This window comes from Mixophyes fleayi, chromosome 7 (genome assembly GCF_038048845.1).
Source record: "Mixophyes fleayi isolate aMixFle1 chromosome 7, aMixFle1.hap1, whole genome shotgun sequence".
NCBI classification, from domain to species: domain Eukaryota; kingdom Metazoa; phylum Chordata; class Amphibia; order Anura; family Limnodynastidae; genus Mixophyes; species Mixophyes fleayi.
In genome coordinates this window covers 87,118,609-87,135,125 of record NC_134408.1, presented here as the reverse complement: position 1 = coordinate 87,135,125, position 16,517 = coordinate 87,118,609, and the positions used below count along the sequence as shown (strand labels likewise).

General features: G+C 38.1%; 1 protein-coding gene across 2 annotated transcripts in view; it reads right to left on the bottom strand.

Moving 5' to 3' along the window:
* LOC142097853 (voltage-gated delayed rectifier potassium channel KCNH8-like) overlaps window positions 1-16,517 on the bottom strand; it is a 512,774-nt gene that overhangs the window by 466,261 nt on the left and 29,996 nt on the right. The window lies entirely within an intron of this gene.

Sequence of the window (16,517 nt, the reverse complement as noted above, 5' to 3'; positions counted from 1 at the left end):
AGTTAGACTTTTAAGGGGTTCACTGCTTATGTGAGGGATGAGGGAGGCTCAGTGATAGTCCCTCTAATAAGGAGGTGCAAATCTGATTAGTTAGCACTATCTATTGCCTTTTTTGCTAAAACCACACCACCATGGGAACCAGTCCGGGATAAAAGAAGGCATCGCCCCACCAAGAGGAGCCTTGCACAAGGGGTTAAGGCTCGTGTTGGACTGGTCGTGGAACGGTGGCTCACACTCTTGATTGGGACTTCTAACCTCTACAACTTTGTCTCCTTCTGTGCCTGCCAAAGTGGTATGACACTGAACTTAAAGAGAAGGATTGTGGATCAGCTGCTGGATCATTTGAGGGAACCAGTGACTACAGCACATTTCAGAAGGAGTTGTATGTTACGTTTTGGAGTGATGAACCCAGTGATACTTGTTTCTTAATAATGCTTTTATCAGTGTTTTGTGCAGTTATAATGAAAGTATGGTTGCTTAACCAATTACTTGCCCAGCTATTTATGTACTCACTAGGGGTAACAGTTGCTCCTGGCTGGTTCATAAGCCTGTCTTTGGGCAAACGAGAGAGTAATAGACTGAATAATAGACTTGGAATCCTTACCTATAACCTTTTCTGTAAATGCCCACTACAGTTTTTGCCATCAATTGTGTATGACTGGATCTCAAACAATCAGATGCTACCCTCTATGGCTATGAATGTTACACCTCTACCTCTTCATAGTCATGCTTGACAGAAGTGGCTGTCTTTATGTTACTCATCATGGAACACTAAATTTTTCAATAGAATATGAGACTGGGTAAATACAATTTGCATTAAACAATACAGTGAAAATATTCATACATAGTAATGGGTAGTATTGTGCTACAGAAAAGATGATTAAGCATTTCATAATCTCCCAAGGAAGTTTGGGTAGAGGCATTCAAATTGATTCTTAGTTGCTCTTAGACTAGGTATGCAAATAAAACTTCATAGCAAAATATTTACAAGAGATGTAAAGACATAAATTCAGGTTGTAGATATTGATTTCAATATTATTAGATCTCTTCAGAGAAATTAATATATACCAATGACTTCTGTGGTGTAAAACTTCAATGAAGTGGTTAAAACATTTATAAATACAGGCATACATCTATTATATAAAGAAATAATAAATACATTTTATGCTGATTTATTTTTACAATTCTTTATTTTGCCTAGGGAAACATTATATTTGAATGCTCATTGGGGAACATTTATTAAAAGTGTTCTACTGGTAAGTGTGTAGAAAAGGTGGAGTTTCCCATAGCAACCAAAAATATATTTTTTAATTTTCCAGAAGAGTTTAGGAAATGAAACCAAGCATCTGAATGGTTGCAATGGGCAATAGTACGTCTTCAACACAGTGTCCTGTGGAACACTTTTCATAATCATGTCACCCATTTTGCTCCTAGCTACTTAAACACAGTCTCACAGTTACTACAACTAAACCTAATACCTCAATATAATACATACTAGACTACTTTTTATACCTCACTTCTGTGAGGTATGAAAAGAAGAGACAGGGATTAGTTGATGATGCAATTTACATAACTAAGTGGGTGGGGCAAGACATATGATGACACTAAGTTTGGCATCACACCTCTGCCCCCTTCCTGAACAATTGCATGCTCTCTTAGGAGCAGTCTCAGCATAATCGGGGAGTGTAGTCAACTAAGATATAATACACAATATTTTGTAATTATTTGTTTGTGTGTGTTTTAACTATGATATAGTAACAAAATACCTGGATGTCTTACAATCAAAGTTTATACAAGCAGTGTAAAGTCATTTTATTATATATTCTTAAAATAAAATAAGATTACGATTTAGCTTGGTCACCTTGCTATAAAGCACAATTAATTGAATCCAATTATATAAATAGATTGAGCAGATAATGATGAAATATGCCAACATGTAAAAGATGGAATACAGCAGCAGCATATAGATTGTACCCAGTTGTTGCTGCCAAGCAGACATGTGTCATTGATTTTGGTCTGTGGTCAATCCTCATTCAGCTCTCCAACAGGGCTGCTCTTACGGATTATTCAGATGAAAGGGTTTATATTGTACTCAAGGTGCATTCTATACGGAATGCAGAAGCAAATTAAGGGTTGGTTGGACTGTTGCTCTCTGTGTTGAAATGGACATACTGTTTGTAACTGAAAAAGTGGCACAAACTAAAACACAAGAAAGCCGCACATGCATGATCTTTGGCCTTTTAACTGTGACACATATTTATTTGTTGCTCATGTAACCATCACACACACATTGCATCATAAGTCTCAATGATGCCTAAGGAGCCTATTTATTAAAAGTGGAGACAATAGAAAAACCTCTTATCACCAAGAGTTATAGTAGATATAAAAATATTAAAAAGTGGAGATAAGGCTGGTTTTCTATTGCCTATGATAGCAGTAGAAAAACCTCTTATCACCATAAGTTACCAAGAAAATATCTCCATGACAGTGGTAAGAGAAGTCTCACCGCTTAGCTGAGCCAGTCTTGCTTGATCTGCACATGCGTAAGTGGGCTTTCAGTTCCTCTTGCAAAAAATGAAAATGTAAAAAATAAATATAAAAATGTTAAAAAACAGTGATAGCAGGGAGGTAGTCTTTGATGATGATAGATAGGGAGAAGCCTGATCGCCTGAGATAGGGCTTTTCCCTGCCTATTAAATAGAGCCCTAAGTCTGCAGCATTATTTATGGAGCTCATAATGACTATGGTACTACGGATAAAAGGGAGTGGAAACAAGCACAAATTGCTGTCCAAGATATCTCTAAGGGATGTTTTGCCCTTGTGTATAGAATTAAAAATAAGATAAACAAGAATCAGGCTCAGCGGGTTCAGTATTACAAAATATCACTGGAAGAGAGGACAATCAGCACCCTCTCATTAAAGACAAAGATTCAATTTGCTTAACAGAGCACATACTGAGAAAGAACTCTGGAACCAGTAGAATAGCCACTTTCACAGTGGGCTACTACCATTAATATAATTCTATTTATTTTGTTTACTCATTACCATTAACTGATTTTTCTTTATATCCATTTATATATTTATATTTTAATGCTTATTACATATTTCTTATTGCAATTATTGAGTGAATGTATTATCCTGCATTTACCTGTATATCTCTGTTTAGAGCATTTAGGGCACAAGTTCAGCTGGCCTGGTTCATTCCACCACATCTCCTTCTTCCCTTTTCTAGTTTTATAGCGCTTTAGGATATCCTTGCACTTTGCACCTGTGTGTCATAGCTGTGTTGTGATTTGAACTGCAATTGTATTGTCCTATAATGTTATGTACTGTTCTGTTCTAAGTTCTCTGTATGGTGCTGCAGAGCCTTTGTGGTATCCTGTAAGTATATAATAATAATTATAAACTTCTCTCTTGCTCTTAATCACCCCACTAAAGTTTTATCTGGCTGGCATAACACAGTGATAGCAGGTTCTAGTAGTCACATATTAAACTTTAATAGAGGCAATGCTGGTATAATATGTTATGCATAATTATAATATGCAGGTACACAGGTAGGATAATGAAATAAAACGGTATGAAATAATCAGGAATAAAATTTCCTAAACACGTATATTTGTAATTTATTTCATATTTTATCTCTTTTCTACCTCTTTACATCAAAAAATATATAATTTTATGACATATGTTGCACTGCCTTTCCACCTTAATAATAATTTCATTGCTAACACTGCAGAATAATTTATTTATTAAAATGACATAGGAATACTATATATAAAAATATACATGGAACAGGATGTCATTTCATGAAGAAAAGTACATGAAAATCTCCCACTGTAATAGATGAGATTGCTGACACTTTAGAGGAGTAAGGCATTTATTTTTTACTGATAATGCCCACCATTTATCAAAACAGCTGTTTCCTTTCAACCTGATAAATTGTCTCTAATTAAAACAAATATATCTCACTGTCAAAATTCACTGCATCATAGATCACAACCCTCCAGGTAATGGCATCATTTAAAAATACTTGTAGAATAGATCCTACCATGTGCGATTAGAGTTATACCTTGACTGGGTGTACCTAAATATTTACCAAACCCCACATTAGAAAAAATATGGATGCTCGTGGAAGGGCTTTGGTTAAAAAATACAATTTAAATGATAAATACTTGTAATATAATAGAATGTATCTGTACTTTACCTTGTATATAAATGTTCAGTAAAACATACTTATTCTCTATACAGATTCCTATTTGCCTGAATATTTGCATTTTGTAAAGTAGCCCAGAGCTGGATCGTGTGTCCCTTACCATGATAAAATAATTTGGAGCTGCAGCAAATTTGTTCTTGGAATGTTCGTGGTATTAATTCCCGATTTAGAGGTGAAAGATTTTAACTTATTATAATAAATTCAAGTCATATTTTAATTTGTTTAGGAAACTCACGAATTTGAAACAAGAAAAGTTAAATATGCTTAAACAAAATGTGGTATATTCCTCTTATTCTTCTAAATCTACAGGAGTTGCTGTCTTAATACATAAGATCTTTCTATAGAAATATATGATAAGTATGTGATAAGACAGTGGTTCCCAAACTTTTTCAGTTCATGGCTCCCTTAGGATCTCCATAATTTTTTCAAGGCACCCCTAATCCAAAAAAATTACCAAGCAGTCATGTTTTATAAGTAGTTGGGTCAAAATAACATAATAAGTATTTAGGTCAGGACTTAAATACTCATTAAGTTGTTTGCATAGATAATACACATAAATCCAAAGGAAAATAATATTTTTATATATTTTTCAAAATTATATATATATTTTTTTGTAACAGAATTATTTTTAGCAGGGTATTTAAATGGTAAGAAAAAGGGATACAGAAAAAAAGGAAGGGTTAAAATTATATTTCTGTCAAAGAACAATTTACAGCTATCATTAAGAGGAATAAGATCAAACAAAATAAAAACAATTTTTCAAAAATCATCACACTGTGCCCCTTCACCATTACACTGTGCTCCTTCATAATAACACTGCCCCTTCACCACTACACTGTGCGCCTTCATGCTTCCACTGTGATCCTTCACCATTATACTGTGCCCCTTAATGTCCTCACATTGCCACCTTCATACTCACACTTCCCTTTCATGTTCCCGCATTGTCCCTTCATGTCCTCACATTGTCCCTTCATATCTTCACACTGCCCCTTCATGTCCTCACACTGTCCCTTCATGTCCTCACATTGTCCCTTCATATCTTCACACTGTTCCTTCATGTGCTCGCATTGTCCCTTCATATCCTCACACTGTCCCTTCATGTACTCACATTGTCCCTTCATATCCTCACATTGTCCCTTCATATCCTCACATTGTCCCATCATGTCCTCACATTGTACCTTCATATCCTCACACTGTCTGTTCATGTCCTCGCATTGTCCCTTCATGTCCTCACATTGCCCCTTCATATCCTCACATTGTCCAATCATACTCACATTGCCCCTTCATGTCCTCAAACTGTCCCTTCATGTCCTCACACTGACCCTTCATGTCCTCACATTGTACCTTCATATCCTCACACTGTCCCTTCATGTCCTAGCATTGTCCCTTCATGTCCTCACATTGCCCCTTCATATCCTCACATTGTCCAATCATACTCACATTGCCCCTTCATGTCCTCACACTGTCCCTTAATGTCCTCACATTGCCCCTTCATACTCACACTTCCCTTTCATGTCCTCGCATTGTCCCTTCATGTCCTCACACTGCCCCTTCATATCCTCACATTGTCCCATCATACTCACATTGAACCTTCATGTCCTCACACTGCCCCTTCATGTCCTCACACTGCCCCTTCATGCCCTCACATCGTACCTTCATATCCTCGTACTGTCCCTTCATGGCCTCGCATTGCCCCTTAATGTCTTCACATTGCCCCTTCATACTCACACTTCTCTTTCAGGTCCTCGCATTGTCCCTTCATGTCCTCACATTGTCCCATCATACTCACATTGCCCCATCATACTCACATTGCCCCTTCATGTCCTCACATTGTCCCATAATACTCACATTGCCCCTTCATGTCCTCACACTGTTCCTTCATGTCCTCACATTGCCCCTTCATATCCTCACATTGTCCCATCATACTCACATTGCCCCTTCATGTCCTCACACTGTCCCTTCATGTCCTCACATTGTCCCATCATACTCACACTGCCCCTTCATGTCCTCACATTGTCCCTTCATATCCTCACACTGCCCCTTCATGTCCTAACACAGCCTCTTCATGTCCTCACACAGCCCCTTTATGTCCTCACATTGTCCATTCATGTCCTCACATTGTCCCTTAATGGGTTCCGGGCGCTGCCGGATTGGTAAGTATTTTTTTTTCTGTCCCTGGCCGCAGCACCCCTGTGACAACGCCACTGCACCCCTAGGAGCCGCAGCGCACACTTTGGGAACTGCTGTGATAAGATGATATTATAGATGTATTTATTGCAGGTTCCCTTTATATCCTCTGTAATATTTATACACTGACAACTTACTATAAATCGTTTTATTTAGAAAATGTAGGTAAATTGTATCCTTACTTAGATTCATCTATTATTTTAGGGAGAGATTTTAATATAACTTCATCATCTCATTTACCTTTAGGCCAACCTCCTAAATACAAAGTAAGTATACAATATATAGCAGAACATTTACAGGTTTTGGATAATTTGAGACATCGCCATCATCATCAACATCATCATTAACATTTATTTATATAGCGCCAGCAAATTCCATAGAGCTTTATCCAGTAAATTTAGCACACACGTATTATTCCCAAATTCATAATTCTTTTTCTAGGATTGATTATTTTTGAAATTCAAATACTCTGGTGGACCGAACAATTATGGTGGAAATTAAACCTATTAGTTTGTCAGATCATGCACCTATCTGGCTCACATTGGAGACAGTCTTCAAAATTCTGACCTATAGATTTTGGCACTTTACCTAATTTTTAATTACCTCTCAACAATTTAAGAATATGTTGGAGGTATCTTGGGCCAGATTTGCACAAAACAATGTAAATATAACAGAGCCAATTTTGTTCTGGCAGATGGCAAAGGTTGTTTTACGGGGAGATATTATATCATTTTCCAATAAGCTTAGACGGGTTCAATCTAAAATGTATGTAAAAGAATTTTACAGTAGCCTTCAAGAGTTTGAAAAAAATCACGACTTCAGCTCATAAAACACAATACAGTATTACCAAAAAAAGATTTGCTTTGATAATGTGGTTATGCATATAGGAAACAAGTAGGCTAGGAAGGGGAGATTTCTTTTTTACAAAATGGTAACAAGATGAGTAGATTGCTTTCCAATCTACTGCAGGGTTCTAGAACTTCTAATTTGATTACCTCTTGACGGGCTGCAGAAATATAAAGGAAATTCAGTTTTGGCTATTCTAAAAAAAATTATGAACTTTTTACGGCAGAATCAACTTTATTCTGGGATGGTTGTGCAACAAATTGAAGTAAAACTCTCTTTATTTAGAGACGATATGTTGCGTTTTGTAGCTAATCCATCTTTATACCACTGATTCTTGAGATTATTTCTAATTTTAGTTAATTTACGGGTTATACAATTAATATTCATAAGTCTGAGGTTCTTTTGGTTAGATAATATCGGACCATAGTTTTGAATAATTAAGCCTACGCTTTAATATTTAGGGCTTCATTTCATGGTGAATCCATATCAACTTTATCAATACTATTTTACTCCTCTTATAAATAAGATAAATGTTGAATCACTGGAGTCATTTGCAATTATCTTTACTGAGAAAAGTGGCAGTTATAAAGAGCGTTATCTTTCCAAAGCTTTCTTATCTTATCCAAATGTTACCTATTAGTATTAGCAAAGTGGATGCCTCTAAATGTATGAATATTTTCAGTAAATTTATTTGGCAACAAAAAAAAACCTAGGATAGCAAGACAGAGATTATATCCATTGAAACAACAATGTGGGTTGACCAATATTTTAGCATTTACTAGGGCGTCGCTTTTTCTGTATATTTCAGATGGGTTTCTAGAAGTTAGGCTATTAATAAAAAACTTACTGACAACACTAGATATACTAAATACCTTCCAATATGGGATAACCTGGAATTTATACCTACACTATTTGACCCGATATATGTAGTTTGGAAAAAAAAGGCATTTTTGCCATCAAAGATATTGCTCCAGGAGGTTCGATTTGTATATTTCAACAGTTGCAGGAAACTTTTGTAATCCCTCATACTTATTTTAATCTTTTTTTTTTACAAGTTAGGTATTATGTTACTAGTAAGTTGCGTGTTTTACTGCCCCCGTCTGTTATTGAACATCTATTGGGTTATGAACGTATCCATAATTTTTTTTTTTTTTTTTTTTATATCCGGATCTGATAAGGACAGAGACTTTGTGATCTACGGTATTATTGGCCTGGAGGAAACATATTCCAAAACTTCAACATCCATCTAAAGTACTAGCCTGTACTGAATATATAATGAAGGCACTGAGTTCAGCAAAATTACAGGAAATTAATTTGAAAACAATAAATAGGGCTTATATAATTCACAAGTACAGAGAAAATACTCAGCAGCATCCGAATCAGGACTTTGCACTAAATGTAAAATACGGGAAGCGACATTAATACATAATCTATGCCCAAAAATTGTTACATTTTGGACCTTAGTACTTTTCCTTAATTTTACTTTCTAGTTACACCTAAGACCATATAATGAAGAATTACTTTTTGCATCTTTTGATTGCTGGAAGGAAGATCTAGCAGCTGTTCAGGTGTATCCCCTTTTTACTGTTATTGTTACTCTAGCAAGAACAATTATTTTGAGGAAATAGGTATCACCTGTTTCACCAACAATTGCAGAAATCAAAATAGAAATGTTGGACCTCTTATATTTTGATAGACGTTCGGTTTACTCTATGTTGAATGGGGTAGAAATATGGATGTTCTGAATAGATCGACACATTCTGATATAATGAAAGTATTTGAGAGCACGGAATGGTTCTGGATGTGACAGATAGAGTAGAGGGTGCTGAAATATTAATATTTTTAATATTCTCATTTGTTGTAATGAACTCTAAATGTAGGTGTGTTGATGCAATCTACCCTTCCCCTCCCCTAACGTCTGTCCTACTTAGGCCTTGTTAATATAGGGAAAAGGTTCACTAAAGAACACTGGATGTGAGCTTCTTTTTTTCTCTCTTTGTCTTCTTTTTCTTCTTTATTTATTAAATTAAATTGTATTAAAAAGTATTAATTTGTGTATAATGTCATATTATGCACAATATAAAGATTAAACTAAAAATATAAAATTTTGAAAGAATTGTTTGGCATTGCCAAAGTATATCATTTCAACAAGTCATAGGTTTAGACATAGGAGTACTCATGTTTCATTCAGCACCTATCATCAGTAGAGTAGTCCTTGGCACCAGCTACAAAATGATGTTGGGGGTGGGTTTCACAGCTCTTGCTCAAATCTTTTTAAGCATGTCTCCTTTAATTTACTAGTTTCATGTATTACTTTTACTAATTAACTGCCATAGCAGACTTTCTGCAAGCTGTCTATACCTGAAAGCCAAATGTTGAGTTCTGCAGATGTCAGATGGGTGCACTGGTGTGGAGTTCAAAAGATCAACAAGACCTAAGAAGAGTTTACATTCAGGCTATAAACACCTTCAATAATGTAATGAAAAAAAAACTTATCAAACATTGATCTTTGACTGGACAACCTAAAATGAGATTGTAAAATATATAACAAATTATTTGTGTAAGATTTCCTACGGTGAGTGATCTGCATACAACCCTGTGCAATAGTGAGTTAGTGCTCAGCGTGAACAAAATAAGGCTGAAAAGTATAATTAGTACAAGCACTCTTTAAATATTTACTTTAACACAGAGCAGAACACAAGTGCTGTCACTGATTGCAATAAATTGCCAGTTAAGTGACCTTTCAATGAAACACGTTAACAGCCTGAAAAACCTCTGCTGGTCACAAGCTTTGCAAAGCACCAGGCAAGTCTAATTATAATATTCTGCAGAAAGAATGGTTGCTCTTTGTTGTGTGAAAACCTCTGTCATTTAAATCCTGGAAAGCATTCACATTTACAAATATCTCAATGCAAATTTCAAGAAATACATTTTCCAACAAGGTATCAAGAAAAGAATCAGCTCTTATGTAGTGTAGAGTGTAGATCACTGAATGTGTTTGTAATACATGCACACAATATGTCAATTGCACAGTATGGGCCTGATTCATCAAAGCACGCATACTGAGAGCGATTTGCGTTTGTTTCAGAACACACGTGATTTGCGTCTGTGTATGCCCGAATTCAACAAGGAGCGGATCTGAAGATGCTCTGATAAAAATAGGTGTACATCTTCTCGGCTCTATAAATTTCTACTGTACATCAAATACATTTTTACAGTTGCTACTGGTTGCATTCACCTGTTATAGCAAAAATTACTCTAAAAATTACAGCGCTAAAAAACGCTCTCTTACTAAAGGCACACCTCATGCAGTGTGTGCTGAATCGCAGGGGGCAAATCTCTATAATGCAGTGTAAGCAAATCCAAAGACACTGTGAAGATACCGGGTTTATCTGGCCTAGTGCTACCCAGTACCTTCTAGGATTCGTATGGTCACTCAGGCAAAATGCAGTTATAAAAATACAACAGTATATTTATTGTCATACAAACAAAACTAGAATATTATGTACACACAGTAAATAAATGCCAGGCAGATTTACCACATCATCTGTCCCTTACCCCAATAACTTAAGGAGATATAGTCACCTGCTGTCCAGACTTCATGACCCATGGATCCCTCTCAGCTGCATATATAGACTCGAGTTAGAAAACAACAATTCAAAACTCCATCTTGCACCTTCCTGAATGAAATCCAAGCATGAACCCCCCTCCCCCCTGGAGTTGTTCCTTATATATCACAGGTCTGATTTCCACAGTCTTTCCCCTCCCTGGGCAAACCCCTGCGTCTATTCTACTTAACCATTGGTCAGTGCTGGACTAAGGGAGGGGTTGGACAGGGGAGTGAAGATGAGCTGTCCTTTCAGAGAACCTCCCCTGTTAGATGGCCTGTCTGGACTAGCCTGGTGAGAACAATGGACACTAATTAGTTTTCCTACTCAGGCACATGGCAACCTGATCCCTACCCATAACCCCCCTGGCTTTACTTTAAAGACAATGAATAGCAACCTTACTTCAAGTTATCAATATACAATAAACAATATACATATGTACACTGAACTACAATGTCCCCTTAGCCACATGTTATTGGACAATGCAGTTATAGTCTGGTGAGCTGGGGAAACAAAAGAAGGCTATAAAAAGTATTTGCTATAATTCACATATCACACTCGTTTTGTCACATTCCTCCCCTACTTTTTTTAGCCCTTGTTTCCCAGTGGCTCCCTAGCCCCAAGTAATCATTTCTTACAAGTCCAAAGTTTCTGGCCTGCTGTGGTTTCTCCTGGGTCTGATGGTAAGGTAGATAGCAGTACACAGTTCCTCTTTCTCCCACCAGGGTCCCATGGCTGCAGGCATATCTTCCCACCCAGCTGGAGTGGGGGTTTATGCTGTCCTGTGTCATAAGATGAGTCAACAATAAAACTGGGCCACTCCGGTGCACACATCCATGGTAGGAGAGTTGTAGTCCACCATCCCTTGGGTGCCTTGTCCACCCTTAATTGCCCAACTGAAAATAGTCCCTTGGCCTGTCCTTTGTTTCTGGAGGCCATGCTCCCCTCCCCCACATATCCGAGGGAAAACTGCCAAGTGGCAGGAAAACTTTCTGGCACCTTGTCCGTTTGTTTCTGGCAAAGATCCAATCCCCCCTCCCCCAAACACTCAAGAGACAACTGCCCAGTGGCAGGCAAGCGTGGGGGCTCCATTAATTCTTTGCTTATGGGGAATCCTCTGTCCCCCTCCCAAACCACATGTGGGTGCCCCTGTAAGTATGTTTGTGTGCATCTCCCCTCCCCTGCTACCACATCCAACTGTTGCACTACTTCCCTCGCCTCTGGCGCATCGGGGTAGTGTGAATCCTCATTGGACACAGACTTGTCCTCCTGGCAGCAAAACAAAGTGGATGGTCCAGTGCAGGCCTCTGGTATTGGGTCCTGGATTCCCAGATTTGGAGCTGGAGTGCGATGCATCAAAGCTGGTGGGGCTGGTGAATCTTGCTGTACTGGTGCCCTCTCAGACACCCACTCAGTCAACATCTCCTCATCTGCCAATTTTGGTAGCTCTTTTCCATCCAAGTCACCAAATGGGAGAATTTCTCCTAATCCTTTCTGAGTAGTCAGAGGTACAACATCCTCACCAAGCAGTTCTTCTCCAGTCTCCCCCAAGATAGTAGCTTGGGCAACTGTATTTAATCCACTGAGATGGACTTCCCCCTGATTAACAGACTGAGCAGCCATCTTTTTAGAGTGTGATAAAAGATATTCCAATTGGCATTTTTCAGTATTCACTCGATAACACTGATCCTGCCACATTTCAGTGTCCGTAAATCCTTGCCGCCATACCTCATCCTCTGCTTCTTCAAAACTCTGTTGCAGACATTGCATTTGTTCCCAGAGAGGTATGTGGGGACCTAAAGTGAGCATCCATTTTCTATAAACACTAAAGGCATTGATGGGATTCTCCTGATCTTTTAACAAACGTTTCAGGATATCCATGTGTGTGCAGTACAGGTAAGGTACACCCCGGATCTGGCATTCCACTATCAGCTCCTCCATACTCATTGTCTCTAGTGGATCTGTAGAATCTGCTAATGGGACAGATTCTATTAATACATTTGCAGGGGATTCATCAGGCATGTCCCTGTGCTGTAATAGTCCATTTACATCTTGTTTGTACTGCTGATTATTGTTGTATCTGGATTCTCCCTTGGCCAGATTCTGCATAGTACAAATAACTTCATGTGTAAAATCATCCCATGCTGGTTCATCCCGAAAATTACAGGCACTTGCCTCCTCTTTCAACATTAGGAACACATCCAACAGGTTCTCCAATTTCTCCTGTAGACTGGCTCCTTTCCACATAATAATCTTTGGGCACTCCTCATCCCAATAATCCAAAATGTGCTGCATTGTGGTGGGGTGGTGCAACACATCCATATCTCCATCCTGCAGACACTCCCACAGTCCTTCATCCCAGTACGCCTTTCTCCTGGGTGTACTGGACTGCTTCATCCCTTCCTTTGGGAACTTTTGCAACACTGGGCTGTGATCTGCTCTCTTGTTCCTAGAGCTCACAGCCATTTTACTTCCAGGGATCACCTCACTGTGATTTCCCCTCTTTGAGACACGGTTCCATCTTCCGCTCTCCTCTGGCGGGGTGCGCTTCCCCTTATCAAATCGGCACTTAGGCGGCATCTTCCCTCGCCTAAAGCCCACAACGCTTTTCATGACACTTTCTACCATAAAGCCTTTAGGAGTAAGTTCAGGATAATGTGGTAACTGGTTTCTAGTGCTAACTGCTTTGCAGAGCCCTGGAATGTATCGCGATACAGTTCCCCTGCAGCTCTACCCAGAGAAGACCTGGGACTGAGTGACCCCACTGCTTGCCACCAAAAATGTGAAGATACCGGGTTTATCTGGCCTAGTGCTACCCAGTACCTTCTAGGATTCGTATGGTCACTCAGGCAAAATGCAGTTATAAAAATACAACAGTATATTTATTGTCATACAAACAAAACTAGAATATTATGTACACACAGTAAATAAATGCCAGGCAGATTTACCACATCATCTGTCCCTTACCCCAATAACTTAAGGAGATATAGTCACCTGCTGTCCAGACTTCATGACCCATGGATCCCTCTCAGCTGCATATATAGACTCGAGTTAGAAAACAACAATTCAAAACTCCATCTTGCACCTTCCTGAATGAAATCCAAGCATGAACCCCCCTCCCCCCTGGAGTTGTTCCTTATATATCACAGGTCTGATTTCCACAGTCTTTCCCCTCCCTGGGCAAACCCCTGCGTCTATTCTACTTAACCATTGGTCAGTGCTGGACTAAGGGAGGGGTTGGACAGGGGAGTGAAGATGAGCTGTCCTTTCAGAGAACCTCCCCTGTTAGATGGCCTGTCTGGACTAGCCTGGTGAGAACAATGGACACTAATTAGTTTTCCTACTCAGGCACATGGCAACCTGATCCCTACCCATAACCCCCCTGGCTTTACTTTAAAGACAATGAATAGCAACCTTACTTCAAGTTATCAATATACAATAAACAATATACATATGTACACTGAACTACAATGTCCCCTTAGCCACATGTTATTGGACAATGCAGTTATAGTCTGGTGAGCTGGGGAAACAAAAGAAGGCTATAAAAAGTATTTGCTATAATTCACATATCACACTCGTTTTGTCACAGACACTATGACAGGATAGAGTCCTATTACCAGCAAGGCAACTGACGCATTTCATTGCTAGGTGTAATTTCTGTTGAGGGAATAATGAACATTTTTATTATTCCCTCTGAAGAAAGATGTTTTACTTTACTATTTCACAAGGTAGCTATGTATTTATATTATTTGATACAATATTGTTCAGTTTAGACATCTGTGTTTTGATTCAATGATAATAAATGTGTGTATTTTTATTAACATCTGGTGACCCATGTAGTTTTAATAGTATTTTACTTTGTATTTATTTTTATATAGTAATTTGCTGAATCCCATAGATTGTAAGCTTGCGAGCAGGGCCCTCTTACCTCTCTGTCTGTATGTATTACCCAGTATTGTCTTATAACTGTTTGTTCCCAAATGTAAAGCACTAAGGAATTTGCTGGCGCTATATAAATAAATGTTGATGATGATGATGATGATCCACGGTTTTAGCTCTGTAATTTTTAGAGTAATTTTTGTAATTATTTGGGAGGTTGCAGCTTCCTTTACAGCTGCTTGACCTTGTTTGCTGAACTAAACTTATTTAATTAGATATTTTTGTCTAATTATTTACATTTAATCTTGACGCCATTTGCAAAAGTATCCTTTTTGTGTTTTGTGCTTATTGCGTTAACCTGTTATAGCATCCATACACAGCCATCATCACTAGTGATCGGCACTTAGACTAGCCCTGTAGCTGGAAAAAGAGATATTGCTGAAAAACACATACTTTTGAGATGCCCAGAGCTTAAATCGGACGCCGCTGCATTCGCTCACAATTGGCACGCCCTTGCTGTACGTTGACTAGCCAAGCATCCCTAACCCGCACAGTTCCCTCCCTGAAATTGTAGGCTGTAGTAAGTGTCCGTTACGCTCAAAGATGAATTGAGTGAGGCTGTGTTCTGTGGCGTTTGAGCCTATTCTGTACATGCGCAGAGTGATTTTATGGATTTTGCACACAAAATCGCTGTTTAAGTTGATTGAAGAATCAGGTCCTATAAATTTGTGTAAGCTTGCAGAACAAGCACTAAGGGGGTCATTGACAAAAATGCAAATTATAAATGTACAGTGCAAATGCTGTTCATGGGTAATCACATGCAGTAGAGATGAAGGATATGTTCCAAAAAGCATTCACCTCATTTTGCATTTAGCCACATAATTGTAAAGGTTCTGCTGTCGGAATGGGGCCTTGTGTGTTCGTATTAGTCATTCCCCAACCATACCACATAGAATTGACTATCATCATTCCTGCTCTTTTCATAGACTATTACTACTCCATGTACAGCAATATCTAAATAAATGATAACAATATAAATAATAATATAAATTCTGTAAAATGTGAATTTACAAATACAGTGAAGAATTGCATTTGTTGAACGTGAAGTTTGCATTGTTGGATCACACCTCTGCAAAATGACTTAATCTTCAACAGCGAAACTCAATTCACATGAAAGTTCATTGCAACTTTGCAGTTTAGAACATTAATAAGAGCTGAGTGAGCGGTAGCAAAAAAAGTGATCTGATACTGCAACACAAATACATAACAGGGATTTTTTTGTGTGGAATATATCTAAAAACATTTAAATTACTTTCAAAGGGTGAAATTGCACACTTAGGGGTGTCTTCAGTTAGTAGATGACTGTATAACCTTTTTATTCCGTCCTCAGAGATGTCAGGTATTGGGCATAGGTCATTACATTCAATTTTGCACAACACTTTATAAAGGGAAACATAATTATATGCTTTGAAATAATGTAATGAAAAGATATAAATTTATAAATATGACACAGGTAATAGAGACAGTCCGATGTCCCCTCATATTTTTTAATTAGGACATAAATGAGCCTAATGAAGCAGTATGTTAGAAGAAAAATTAAAAAAAAGTTGCAATTAAGGAAATGGGTGGCCCAAAAGTGACCGAAAGCTGGATTTTAAAGTAAAAATTTCCGAAGCATACTACTCTATGACGAAAGGCAATTCTGCTAAATGCTGCATGGAGGCTCTGTCAGACAGCAGAATTTACCTGTATATGATCATGGGAGCCCAATAGAAAAACTATGC